This window comes from Cataglyphis hispanica, chromosome 3, assembly GCF_021464435.1.
Source record: "Cataglyphis hispanica isolate Lineage 1 chromosome 3, ULB_Chis1_1.0, whole genome shotgun sequence".
Classification (NCBI taxonomy): Eukaryota; Metazoa; Arthropoda; class Insecta; order Hymenoptera; family Formicidae; genus Cataglyphis; species Cataglyphis hispanica.
In genome coordinates, this window is record NC_065956.1 from 9,763,013 (window position 1) to 9,778,755 (window position 15,743).

Consider the following 15,743-nt stretch of genomic DNA (forward strand, 5'->3'; position numbering starts at 1 on the left):
ATTACTTAACATAATAATTATGAATGGTCAAAGTTTAAATAAACTGTAGAGCTATCTTTATATATATATATATATATATATATATATATATATATATATATATAGCAAATACACACACACACACATATATATATTAACGTGCAATATAGAGTAGACGATTACATCTATCAATGTGAAAGTCAGATATACCAAAAAGCTTTCATTCCTGAAAGATATAGCGCATTCCTAAAATTTTAATCAGATTGTCGTGTTTAATGTAAAGAAAACGCGTCTTTTTCGCGGAAAAATATTTCACATAATATTTATTAGTTTTTATTACAAATCATTATGTGTATAAACCATGCGTGTATAAACCATCGAAACCATATACCTTTCGCGGAGAATCCAATATCAGAGATTTTATTTTTAAAGGAAATCTGCGCAAGCAAATATTAAAGCGAGAAAGTACAATAAAACGAAGAAAGCGAGGAAGAGAGAGAGAGAGAGAGAGGGGGGAGGAAGAGAGAGAGAAAGAGAGAGAGAGGGGAGAGAGAGAGAGAGAGCACATGGGTGAGGGAGAAAGAATTCAAGTATAAGCGCTGTAACTGCGACAGTTTGCCGCGCCGTGACAGTCGAAGAATGGACCAAATGAAGCCTTCTAAATTTCAACACCCTCTTCGTCTCGCGAGCCTCTCCGTCTTGCCGGTATCCCATTGCCTTTCCTTTTTTTTCCCTCCCGTCCACCGTCCTCGCCGCCCCGTCCTGGACGAAGCGATCCGCGGCGGCGGGTACGAAAGCCTCATCCGTGAAACACACGCGGTGTGCAGGTGCCGGCGAGCGACGGGGTGGTGATGACGCAAAGTCAGCGCGGGCCAATGGACTCGGCTCTGGAAACAGTCGGAGAGCGGTGCACCGACTGCCGGCTCGCGATTGGGCGTGGCTCCAGGGGGTGCCCTCGACTCCCCGCTCTATCGGGGGTGGGAGAATCCCCAAAGTGTGCCCCGGGGTGTAATATCATACCGCTAGGTGGATAAATAGACGTAGTGCGCGAGGGTATGTCGGTGCGCCGAGAGGAGCGACGAGGAGGAGAAGCCGTGGAAGAGGGACCGGGGGGGGGAGGAGGGGGTGACGGGGGGAGAGAGGGAGCGAAGAGACATGGTGTAAGTAGGGGAAGGACGAAGGGACGGAGGTTTCGGGGATATATACATATATATGCGAAATGTGTAGGGAGAGATGACGGCGGAGAAGGAGGATGATGGAGAGGTCGCGGATGGTTGCTCGAGGCCAGCCGGAGAAGAGGTGGGATTCAGGTCTGGTTAGAAAATGGTCGCGCGGCAGGCGCAAGGGAGGAGGGCATGGTGCGGGAGAGGGATGCACAAGGTATACGAGGAATCGGGCGGCTGTGTGCCACGACGACGGCGAACTAGAACAAATAATGGTTGTAGTCAGCCTCAGCTTCCGGAGAGGTATTTTCCAGTCGCGCGAATCGCTCGGGCACGCTCGGCGAAGAAATGCGAGCTCCAAGGCTATCAAACGCCAAAAGGATGAGGTTACGCATCATAAGATTATATATATATATATATATATATATATATATATATATATATATGTGTGTATATATGTATGTATGTATGTATGTATGTAATGTATGTTATGTATATATTAATTCTTAAAAATGTTAAAAATGTTTGCTCAGCTATTGCTTCGTTTAAAATAAAAAAAGATTAGTATTACAAATGTTAAAATAAAAAAGCATTACAATTTTCAAAATAAAAAATCTTAATATCTTCTCATATTCTCCCATCGCTTTTACAAAATTAATTAAGTCAAGGGACTGCAATGTTATATGAAAACAAAATTATTCTCAAGACAAAAGTACGTTTACCCGAAAATGAGGAATAATCCATTTTATACATTCGTTGGATTAATAATTATATTACAAGAAACAAAATTATCGCGCGTAGCAAAAGCTTGAGTCTTTTCAATGTAGCCTTCTTTTGCAAAGCTAATTTCATAAATTTACGTAACTATGATTCGAAATGTCTTCGATATCGCTTAGTGAGTCTTTCGCGTTCTTGCGTCAGCAATCTTTACACATGTACGGACGTGCCGCGAAATCCAAATGCATCCACAAGTGGATATACGATGTACCTTACGCGCAGTAATTCGAGAAAACGCCGAATCGACCGTTGTCGGGACATATAGGGGTATTTCGCTGAATCGCTGTAATTCTATTACATCGGTGAACGAAATGGATGGATCTTTTTCTGCAAAGTGTCAGTGGTTCGTAGATCTAGTTACGACACACGTTTGTCGGGACCAAAAAGGCACAAAACGTATAAAACAATTTAAATATAAAGTAACATCTGTTCTCATCTATATATATTTTGTAAATACAAATTAAATCTCTTTTTTGGAATGCAATAAATTTTGTAGGCGCGTTCTTAAATAATATCAAAATAAAATATATATTAAATATTATTCTTTTTTTTTTCTATTCTTTATAATAACTTTGAAAAATTTTTATTCGTGAAAGGAAATAGAAACGCGTGAAGTATTGACAAAAAAAAGAAAAAAAAAAAAAAATAATAAAATTTTGAATTTCTCGATGCATGTTCAAAATTTTACGGATATTCCCCGTAATCCGTCGCAAATATATTTTCGTCGCCATATGCTTCGGATTTGCGGAAGTAAATAGCGACGCGCAAGAATCCGCCGGGGAACGAAATCGGTGGATCTAGTGCGGGGAAAACGAGCTATCATCGAGAAAAGCTGGCGCGCCTGAAGCAGCCATCGCGTCTCGCATGCGATTTTGTAGAATGCTGAGCGCAGTGTGCAGCGGAACAGGATGTTGTCAGCTGAAATTAAATTTTCCTCCTAGGGCGGTGAGTCGCTGAGCAACCTGATATTGTGGGCGTTAAGCTACGTACACGTCTAGAATTCGCGCGGCTGATGCTACCTTCGCCAATGTTCGCTTTGCCGCAATTTCGATAAGCTATCGAGGGAATATTAATTTTCTTTCCAATTCTTAAGCGTCAATATATCTGCATTTAATCTATTGCTATATAAAAAATTGTATGCAGAGTTTCTCATTTATATTTTCTATTTTGTACTAATTTCTCAAAGAGAAAGAGCCTTGAAATTTGCGTACAAATTTGATTACTTCCATAAATATTTTTGTCGCTTTTACTACGGAACACTATGCAAAAGTAATGTGCTGATGGGGCACCAAGATATCTCTCTCCGATCCTGACGAAGAAAAAGTCGCGACAATGGCGGGATAGTCAGTTTTCTTGGACTTTCCCCGCTTGGTTACTCCTAGGGTAGCGAATAAATGGCTACCTCGTTTCTCGTGCACCCTTGAAGTTGATTGTATCAGGGGGCGGGAGGGAAAAGAACTGTGTTGAAGGAGCGGACAAAGGAATGAGCGAAAGAACGCAGAGGAAGTGCGGGGAACGAAGCAGATGACATCGCCTTCCATGACGCGACTATTCAATGTATTTGTCGTTCTCAAGAAAAATTATTATGCTTTGCATTACTATTTTCCGTTAAACATATATTATTCATATCTTGCTTTAAAGCAAGACGGAGCAAGAATTATCGAATGTAGCAAGAAAATATTTTTCCACGACATTTAATAAATACGATTCTCTCTTTCTCTCTCTTTGCAATATTGGTGATTCATTTTATTTATATATCTAAATATGTATTATTCATGGAGTGTAGCTTTTTAATGAATCACATTTTTGATTTAACGTTTATTTTGTTTCGCATCTTGTTGATATCGCACAATAATATGTATTTCTATTGAAAAGAAAACTTCTTTTTATTTGGTGCGTAACTTTGTTTCGTGTATATTTTTTAATTATTCAACTGTGTGTTTAAATGCACAAATTTTTGCGTTGCATAATAAAAAAGACAAAAGATGGAATCTGTATATTTACAATACATAATGATATATTTACAATATTTACAATACAGAATGACAATGCTAAGTAAGTTTAAAATTTTCATAGACTTTCCTCGTTTTATTACGATTTACGTCAAAACCATTGAAAATATATTCATCTTAAATCGAAGTTGTTTTAATTTAGAAATTATTAGGTTAAAATTTATTTTATTGGGTCAAAATTTATTTGCATGTTGTTAACCCGTTCTCTTTTACGACGAAGTCGATCATCATCCGGTTATCATAAAGTTTATTCATGTGTCCCATATTTAATATGAAATATTTCTCTACGCGAGATAGCATGATACGCATTTTTTGGACAAAACAAATAACATTTAGCATCAGATGGGTGCTAAACGTGGATTATGTGAATAACGAACGATAATGTCGAATTCACAATTTGCCGCGGCGGCAGATCGGATAAAGTCAGATTCGTCCACATATCGTCGGATATTTATGAATTATTCGACGTGACAGCGCGGAGCATTGTCATCGCGTGCGGTGGCTTATGAGCTCGGCTTATCTTCCTTGATATACCCGGGGATCACTTTGATATAAATGACTCTCGGCGCGACCAACGACATTACCATTAAAGGACAACCCCTCTCGTTCGGCGAGTACGCGGTGACGGGGTAGATCGCTATAAATTACGACCGGCATTAGATCGTAAAACTGTGGGGCGCGACGATCGATTTGTTTGCGAGATCGTCGTGCATCACATCGAGGGATCGGAACCCGATTCAGTGGCCGTCGCTGTGCCATTTCATCGGGATCGCAATTATTGCCTCGGAGAACGGTTATTAGAAGTAAATAGTTCCATGCGACTGGATGATAGAAAGGCCTGCCTGTTGGTTCGATGCCAATATCGAACTATTTTTCAAACTCACGGAGTAATATTACTAAGTATATATCGTTTATTAATTTTTGATTCATGAGAATTATTTGGAATAGAGCGAGGGTGTATTTAATCGACATATTAAGCATTGCTATTAATTGATTGTGTCAAAGTTAATTTGTGTAAAAATTGATATATAACACAAATTTTCAACTCCAATTTAGTAATGTCTGACAAAGCAAAATCTTGATATTTGAAGATTTACATGTACCCAGAAACAATAAAAAGATAATGTTATATATGGATATAACATTACACTTTTTAGTTTAATTTAATCATTATAAAAATGATTGATGACGCAAAATATTAACAAAATATATCATTTAAAAATCTGACACTCGATTTAAAAAATTCATTTTAATCGAGGCCGTGAGGGTTGTCTCGAAAATGCGTGCGTTGGAATACATTATGAAAAGTAATAAAATGATTTTGTAGCACGTGACAGGTTTCATATATATAGGAGAAGGCTCTCTCTCTCTCTCTCTCTCTCTCTCTCTCTCTCTCTTCCCTTATGAATGAATGATAATCTGTCGCGGTAAACGCATCTGTTGTCGTGAGCAGGTGCGGCGTTTCAATTCACGCCGAAAGTGGATTAAGAGCTGGCCCGCGTTTTTGTTACGTCACGTGCGCCAGTCAAAATAAATCTGTTCCTGTAATCGGATTTACGGGCCGCCGCTGATAAACTGTCGGACTGGTTATGAACTTTAAACAGCCGGCCGCGATCGTCGACGGGCGGCGGCGCATCATAGTTTCGCCGCATAATTTCGTTTGCGGCCGCGTATTCCGCTTTTCAATTGGCATCAACACGTTCGCACAGTGACGCGACAGTATTTTTCGTAGTGGTATACGACGGTTGCAAATCAAATAATACATCACAGTTGGCCGTAGTGTGTTATCAAAATATTTTTAAGCTAATTTCATATAAATGATATCTTTGAACTCAAAAATTAAATAAGGTGCCATATTAAAGATATGCAGGTATGGAAAGATTCTTTTATGTATGTTTTACATTGCGTGACAGAAAAGCTACGATGAACGATTTGGCACGCTAATAGTAGTTTGTCTTTTTTGAAAACGCAATGTACTTTTTATGTAAAGATTCGTTTTTAAAATTGTCATGTATTCTATTTTTTGTATGTTTCATTGATTCATAACATGTAGATTTAAAAATCTGGATTAAATTTGAGCAACGAGAAAGTAGAATATAAATAATTTTGTACGTCTCTTTCGATAGCGTTTATAGAATGCATTGATATTTAATTTTTCAAGTATCAAAATATCATATTTAACAAATGCATCTGTTTTCAACAGGCTTTCATATAGTCGCAACGGTAATCTGTCACATTTTCGCTCGTCATTTGCGGGCCACATGGGCGAGCGAAACTTAACAAAAATGTTATGAGGAGTTTAATTGACCGACGTTTAATTACTTCGGCTGCCGTTGAAGACGACGGGGTAGCAAAGAGACAGCCGGACTAATTGCGAAGTTTTCTACTTCGATTTTCCGACAGACTGCACGCTGCCACGCCATTTTCCGGTTACCGGTTGTTCGAATTAAATGCGAATGCAGTTTTAAACTGGTGAAGAGCGCCCCGGGGAACACCAAGTATTTTATACGGGATTAAACGCGACAAGCGCGTAAAAGCAGCCAAAGAAATCAATAACCTCGCGTTATACGCGCGTTCCGCGGCGCTATTTTATTTCTCCGTCTGCTTTTCGCGCGATTATAATCGCGATGGAATAATCACAAAGCGAACATTCCATCACAGAAGCGACGAATGGAGTAACAACATGGAAAATTATTTATGCGCGCAATATCGCTAAATATTACTCATTCTAAATTTATCTACCTTTGTATTTTAATTCTTAAAGAATAATCTGTTAAATTAATGTATGTTTCATAATCACATATAATCTATGCAATATAATTTTAATTTCCTATAAAGAGTAAAAATGGGGAGCACCAGCAATTATGTGCTTACAGAACTAAGTAAATGTAAACCGGAGTAAATAATTATATGTATTACATAATTCCACAAGTTTGTAATTTAACTATGTAGTAAGACGGTATGTGATTGCGAGTAATTTATTTGAATATTATAATTTTTTTAAATGTCTCTGTGTTTTACACATACATACTGCTTTTTCTTAAATTTCCTTTTTTATTTTCACATCATTGTCAGTATCTTGAATATTATTGAAAAATCGCTCCTCTCTTTATATCTACAAAATTATATCTAGTAATGTATTCTTCCATTTCTAATATCACCTCAAGGGTCGTAATTCGCGGCGATTCGAATCCTCAAGTATGGAAAAACATTGCCAACGTGAAACGATGCTGTTTCTAAACGATAAGAGTTCGATTATAACGCGAGAGCGGTCGACTACTTTGCGGAACACATCCGGTTGCAATTGTCATCCGATATGGAACGTTTGCATTGACCCGGGGAATGCGAGTGCACATAAAGCACATCGTGCTTGATCGCTCACTCGATAAGCATTCGATGTAATGTCAACGTAGTGGACATCGGATTCTGTGCCGGTCTAACGGAAGTAAGCTCGAAAATCTGCTCGATATGCCCGATCGTTTGACGGATTCATCTGCGCCGTCGGAGAACGGCTATTGTGATTTCCAAATCAATCGACGCATCTTTTGTCTCGTGTGTTGGTAGTATCGCGTATAAACGATTTTATTTTGCGGTGAAAAATTTCAAAAGATTATTCTCGAGACAGAGATAAAATTAGCAAATTCATATTAGCTTATTAATATCTTAATACTTTAATAATTTAAGTATTAGATACACAAGCACGATTAATCAAATTTATTAATATTTTATGCACATGCTAAATATTCCTATAAAAATTTATTCATGTATAATCTTTGGTAAATTGAATGAAAAAAATTACAAGCCAACGATGATTTTTTTAATATTACATTTTTTATTATCGCGTCACTCGTATAAAAATATATTTTTTAGTGTCATCGACTTTGTACATTATTTCTATAAAATCTATGTGAAATTAGAGAGTTTTTCAAGAGAATTTAACATATTATAGATTAAATTAATATTTGATATCTGATATGTTTTTCCGAAAATTTCTCTCATCGCATATTGAAACGTGCGATCGATAATCGCGCGTCGAATAATGGTCGCTGAAAAATCCGGTAAGAGACGAAACGGTGCGATTTCGCCGATACAAACAGATTGTGTGCAATTTAATAAAAAAAAAACGCTTGCGCGCGAATCTCATGCACATAATATCCGAGACATGATATATTTGTAATTTAATGATATATATATATTTTTTAATTTAACGTGGCTGTCGAACGCATTGCCGCTTTTGTGCGTTCCGCGCGCGTATTTGCAATGTATATTTGTTAATTTAATGCAAACAATTTATCACGGAGTTAAGCAATAATTTTTCACAATTTTAGCGCATATAATCGAGCGCGCCGCATGATACAGATGTATGCGCGTAAATTTTAATCATCCGAAAGCTGTGATTAAATTTCACGTCAAATTTAATTTAGTCGGTTATATATATATATATATATATATATATATATATATATATATCGCGGCAAAATTTTTTTTTTTAAGAAAGATAATGACGCGAAAAATGTATAGAGACGAACGTTTTTAATTAATGTAAATCATAATGATAGTAAAGAGTAATAATAAATGGAAATAATAAAAATAAAATAGGACAATATAATTGCACATGATAAGAAGTTTCGCAAAAAGAAATTGCAAGACAATTCTTTTTATCTTACATATACAATATGTTACATAAGAAAATGGTACAATCTATAAAAAAATTAATTCACAAATCACATTATTACATCAATCAATAAAATTCATTGTAATTGACGACTGTCCTGCAAGTTATTTAAGCGTGAGATGGGAAAAGCCGCGAGAAAATCGCTTCAGCTTTGGGTCGCAAAATATTACGGTTAAAGCCGCTCGAATTAGCGCGAGCCGGGAGGAGGGGGGGACAGAAGCACGTGGGGCAATAGAATAATCATGCGAGACGTTAACCTGTTAGGCATTAGTGGCGCATGATAGGCACGCTGCGGGTGGTGTCGCGTCGGGATGAAACGAGAGTGGCTATGGGGATGCGGATGAAATAGATTGAGAGAGAGAGAGAGATGATTATTTCTTTCTCTCTCTCTCTCTCTCTCTCTCTGTTTCGTTGGAGCGCTACGGGAGTAAAACAATTACGGCTCCGCGTCGACGTACACTCGACCGAGCACCCCTCGTATCGTGTTTAGCAGCCCCGCACCCTGTAGGGGCGTTCTTCGGCCTTTGGCGACGCGCACGAATCACTGCTGCGAGTCCGCTTGACGCGCACTCGCCGAAACGCTCGTTGAAAATCTTTTGGCATACGTTATTCCGCTCGAATTACAAGTATTGAAACCGATAGAGAGCCCGCGATTTAAACGATCCATAATTTTCGGGATGCCATTCTATCCGTAACTGAAGAGATCGCTTTTTTCCAAAACGTTTTAAATTCATATTTTTAGAAGCTAAAACACAAGGTTCCCATTCAAAGTGAAGTTTATTTTCTTCGATGATTCATTATTGACAGCTTATAGGAATAAAAAGAGTTTATCGTTTAAAAGATTTAAAAAAATGAAGATTTCTTGTAAGCTCACGCGCATTTTCTATTTTTATTTTAATATATAAGTTTGATACCATTGAGAAATAAGCTTTTCACGACTCTTTAAGAGCATTCATATTTATTGAAATTATTATTCATAAAAATAGAGATATACAATTAAATCCGCAAATCAATACATATCTTGACGGAGATAAAAATGTAAAATATAGACAACTATTTAAGTCTATTTAATTACTTATTTGTTTCAATTACATTTAAAATCTGAATATTTATATATATAAATAATATATAATAATAAATATAATAATAAATAATATATATATATATATAAATTTAAATAAAGTTCTTGCCTCTTAATCAGAATTGAATTAAAATTGAAATTAGAAACGCTCAAGTGTAGTATCATTACAAAGTTTAGGTATTCTTTGTGCATAAAAGTCTCGAGACGATAGATAATTCTCTTCAAGAAATTTGCAAATCTTTTGCAGCCCCATGGGGGCCTGCAAACTTATCCGCCCGTAAATGACGTGCCTATTAACTAACAATAAGAAGAATGGCGCGACGACGACAAGGAAGAATTAAATTCTCGCGTCCCGCGGGCTGTATAACTCGGCCGAATTATTACTCGAGGGGGTCGAGAAGTTTAAATCGTTCCGGTGTGGCCCGGAGGGGGACATACACCACCCAGTCCCCGGCTCGCTCAGCGAGAAATTTAAATCTCGCTAAGCCCGGCCATTAGTACAAAGTGCAAACAGCAAACAGTGCATTAAACAGTGCGCGCCTCTGTATGCACACGCGTATGATCGTGCGTCCTTAAACACAAAGCCAAGTGTCTATTCCCACGAGGATTTCACGACCAACCTTATACGCATTGCGTGCGTGGGTTCCGATCTCTCCGCCTGTTTACGCGCGCTCATCCAGACGCATCCGAATGAGCGAGACTGCTCGTCCGAATGTGATATTGGGTAGACCACACCTCGCACCGTGATTATTTCCGGTGAAATTAAATTTGTAAATACGCGGTCGCGCATACCGATTGCGTGACGAGAATTATTTATTTAATTATGGCGACATGCTGCTGAAAATATTTTTCGATGTAAATGCTGTATCAAAAAATTCAAATTGGAAAAATTAATTTCTAGAATGGGTAATTTCATAATCAAAGTTAATATCGACTTTGCGTAAAAAAATGCAGAATAGCATTACACTTTTTTTTTTAACAATAATAAACTGGGTAAAAAATAAAAAATAAATATCGAAAATTTTACGTTCTTCTTTCTGCAGTTCAACTATGCATATGTACATATGTATGTCGGCATATTTGATATATTCGTATACTTTTATTCTACTTACGGAAACCACTTCGATATTGGTGCGAAAGCGGCCAAAAGTTTTGAGTCACATGCCTGAACTTTCCCAAGGAAGCTATACATTATAAATATCGTACTCCCTTTACGTTTCCCATTTTGTTTTATATCGCGATGAATCTTTTTCAATCTTCTCAGGAAATTTTTTTTTTAAATAAATGCATGCAAATTTTCATGTATTTATTTCTATGCAATTAAATGCATTTTTTAAAGTAGGATAATTTTTTTAAATATGGCAAATATTAAATATATTAATGTAACGGGATAAATAATTTTTTTTTTATTTAATGTGATCTCTATATTTTTGTTAAAGAAAAATAAATTCTAAAAAAGTCACTTAAAAATTTTTTTTATTTAATGAGCTCTCTCCATATTTTTGTTAAAGAAAAATAAATTCTAAAAAAATCACTTAAAAAATTTATTATCAACAAGAAACACATGCGAAACATCTTGTATACAGGGTGTGTCAAAAATCTGGATACATTCAAATATCTCGTAAACATAAACGTATGTTTTATATTAAAATATGTCAGATTAAGATACAAAATAACTCAAAAAATTCTTAATGAACAAATACTTTATTATAGTGTTTTGAAAAGCTCTCGAGATAAGCTACAAAAATATGCAATAAAAAGTGGGGATTTCTATTTAAAAATTTTAAGTTGATCTTGATCTGACTTTGGCAATGCCACTTATGATCAAATTAATACTGTCATTAAATGCGTCTTTTTAAGCCTTACAACTTTTGTTTGAAATATTTTTCTCTAAAATGTAACGTTTACGAGATATTTGAGTGTATCCAGACTTTTGACACACCCTGTGTATAATGTACAATATATATAGAACATTTTTATACGGAACTTTTTAGAATCTTTATTTAAGATACTGCAGGGCAATTGCAGACATTTGTGTAGAATATATATGAGAGGGTTTTTAAAAATAATTTTTCGGTTACGTAAAAGGCGACAGATTAAAACATATGTGGGTGTCCCAATATTAAATTAATTAAATACGAGGAGATTAAGCGGAACCATGCTCGACTGAAATTTTTTGGATCTTTGTCGTCGCAGCAACGGCGGGGGCAAAAAAGCCGGGAAGAAATCAATGCCGAAGGATAACACGCGTCCTTGCTCAGGGACGAGCAGTCTCCGGCAGCTGCTCCTGAGACCTCGACCATGCGAAAACTTTGTCCAAGAATCTAATATCATCCTTGGCTCGCACACATTCTCAGAATTCCATAGTATGCCAGGACACGATAGCTGTATGGTACACGATGTCCTCCTTACGCTAGGATAGCGCGACAGGATTTCACCCCTTAATCATCTTAAGATCCTTGTAATTTCGTACCGGGCAAACGTTTATAATGCTATCTGCTGTATTCGAGCAGCAACGCGTATCCTAATTTTTGCAATACATTTCTACGACAGGCTTTTAAAATATATTATATATATTAAATGATCATGACTGGAAAATGATGTTCTCGCGTAAAATTGTTTTGAATTATTAATTTAAATACGTAATAATTACAGATTCGAAAAAATGCGGAATATCATCATAATTATTAAAAACAATATACTTTCGTGATAATTTTTTTTCTTATTTTTCTTTATTCTAAAAAAAAAAAAAATTCAATTATATTAACGTAATCCTTTTGCTTAATAATTTTAAAGTATTAAAAAAAATTTGAATCCTATAATTCTTTGAGAAAGTTGTCGCGCATTTGAAGTATTTTCAAATCTACCTTTTCAAAAATAATTTTTCAAAGAACATACTCATCGCGCGAGTTGAACAACCATCAGAAAATTATCTGGAAAACCATCAATCTCTCTTAATCTTTCTGAAATTCTTCCCATGAAATATTCACGCGGAAATTCGTATGGCGCAAAAACCTAATACGATTCATGAGTGAACGCATGTACACATGCACGTACGACATCGGGGGCCATCCGTGGTGTCCGTACATTCCAAGGATATACCAGCGCGGGATAGATCCTGTGACTGCCAACTCGCACGGACGTCCGACGCGGAGGATCGCGCGTAGGAGAGACGAGAAGACTGGGCGGGCGGGGAGAGGGTGAGGACAACGAGGGCAGGACGACGAGGGAGAGGAGAAGATGAGGAGGAGAAGGAGCGAGGCCTCGCAGGAGCGGCGGGGTAGGGCGGGTTGCTATCTTAGCCACCACAAAGCAGTGATAACATTTTCCCTCCCGGACAGAAGCCTAGCCACCCTTCTCGTCGCTCCCAGGTCGATATCCGGATAACACCGGTTGCCCCGGGCAACCGGAAGGCCACGCCCGCGTCTCCGAAACATGGCTGCCGCCGTTGCCGCTTCCGGTCCCTTCCGCAGGAGAAGGGGTGAGTGGAGAACTCACCCGGTTTCTCGCCCTCCGTATAAAAGTGACGAGAAGGGTAGATAGAGGAAGCGGAGGAGGGCGCGAAAGGATAAAACGCGAGAGGCTCGAATTATCATAATATTGGTCATTGCTTGATGCTTCTCTCTCTCTCTCTCTCTGCATCTCTCTGCTCCGGAAAGTCAAAAAGCGAAGTAACTGACTACCAGACCTTTCCCTTGTGTACATCGTCTCCGGGCGACTTATTACCACACTCCATACCACACCACGTTGAAGCACCACCGTATGCCCTTCTGCGTATACGTGAGTCCGTCGTTAAAGCTCTCTTTGCTCCACACTTACCCTCAGACAACCCGAAGAAGACTTTCTATCATTTCTCTTTAGCGCGTAATTGCTAAGTTTCCGCGGCAAAACCGAGCGTGAGTGATTTTGCGCGTTTCTTTGACTTTTTCGTCTCGCTAACTCTTTGACGGCACAATGGCATAGTTGGATTTGTCGATTTTTACAGCGCTTTTGCATTATTTATATTCATTCTCGTCTAATACTGATCTTTCATATTTTTTGACTAATAAATATTTATTACGATTTTTTGTCTATATTTTTAAATAGCCGCAAATTATAAATACGTTTTAGCTTTTGTGTTAATAAGATTAATGTTTAAATAAGACTTTAATTTGTTCGTCGCATATTTGCTACATACTCCAGTATATAGTATTACATGGCTCGCGTAGAGTTTCCGTATTTATTCAATGTAATGTTACCGGCTTCTACTGAGCTGTCAACATCCCTATATGTCTAAGATGTTTACCATCAACCAACAGGTTCTACTGTTACGCAGTTAATTAAAATAGAGCAGCGAAAAGCGTCTTCACATCTTTCTACGCGATCGTTGTTAAAAGCGCATTTAGTATTTTTTTTTTTTTTTAAATGAAATAACTCGCAATAAGATACCATAAGCGGACAAAAATTCGAGTCGAGCCCCCGAATCGGTGTAGCCAGGTCGAAAATATTTCCACGTTTCACGGATACGCTCGACGGATCCGAGAGGGTCTTCTCTTCTCGCATAATGAACCTCGTTCCCATCGCTTCTAATTGTCAACCACCGGCACGTTATTTACCCCCTGAACGAGGAGTTATGAAAGGAAAGAGGGCGGGAGGGGGGGGAAGGAGCGGGGGAGATGAGACTCACCTCCACCATCTTCTTCTTTTCCCGTGAATACGGGCCGGCACACGCTTTCGGCACGGGTGCGCCCTTGTATCCGTGGTGACAATGCAAACCGAAACAAACACTTAGCGGCACGTGAGCGGCACGTGGCCGCCAGGATATATTACATTCCGAATGCACACACACTTGACGGACGATTAAAGGGGTGTTGCACGCGCGAAGAACCACGATCATGACAACGATACACTCCTCTCTCTCTCTCTCTCTCCCTCTCTCTATTTTTTTCCGTCAACTATTTATCGTGTCCGTTATATCGCAGATTCGTTGTGTAATCCAAACGATTGTAAGATAATGAGACAGAAAGTATTTATTATTTATTATTATTAATCTCTCATTTGCACTGTTAAGATTTAAGTCATCAATCTTTTTCATTAAAATAAAATTATGTCATCTATAATTGCAAAACTATAAAAATCTATTAAATAAGAAACATGAAAATGGAAAGAAAGGAAGACAGAATAACGCGATCGTCAGATATTTTACGTTTAGGTAAAGATATAAGCAGAAAGATGTCTGGAGATGAGTTAAAAAATGTCAACTTAAATTTATATCATAATTGACAAAAAATTGATTTGAATATTCAATTATAATTAATCTAAATAGTAAGAATTATTTAGCGTGCTTTTCTTAGAAAACTTTCACATCAGTCTCTGTTGATATCATTCAGAATATTAAAGTAGTTTAATTTAATTCAAATAACACACACACACACACATTTTGTCTTCCTTTCTTTCCATTTTCATGTTTCTTATTTAATAGATTTTTATAGTTTTGCAATTATAGATGACATAATTTTATTTTAATGAAAAAGATTGATGACTTAAATCTTAACAGTGCAAATGAGAGATTAATAATAATAAATAATAAATACTTTCTGTCTCATTATCTTACAATCGTTTGGATTACACAACGAATCTGCGATAACGTTGAAATGACTATTATAAATGACTGTCGTGCTTAAGATCGTTGTTTGATAAATTGCGCTACGTTAAACTTTTCCAATGTTATATTATTGGCAAGTGTTTATCTACGATATATATCTATGTATCTGTCTTTGAATTTTCTCTCTCCTCGACCCTGGGATCCTCGATCCTCTTATCGCATACGCAATTATTTTATCGCATTGCGATACCACATTTACTTATGTATTTGAGATAATGCAATAATAGTTACCTTTATAAATTGTAGCATCATCGTTATTCGGAGCACGTGTAAATCTTATGTAAACGCAATCGTAAATCTTTGCAATCTAATATAATACTCGTCAATCTAACGATTTTATAATGAATGTTGCAATGTGCAACACTGGTTTCTCCGCCGTAAGATTATTCCAATAATAAATTTAGTGCACGCA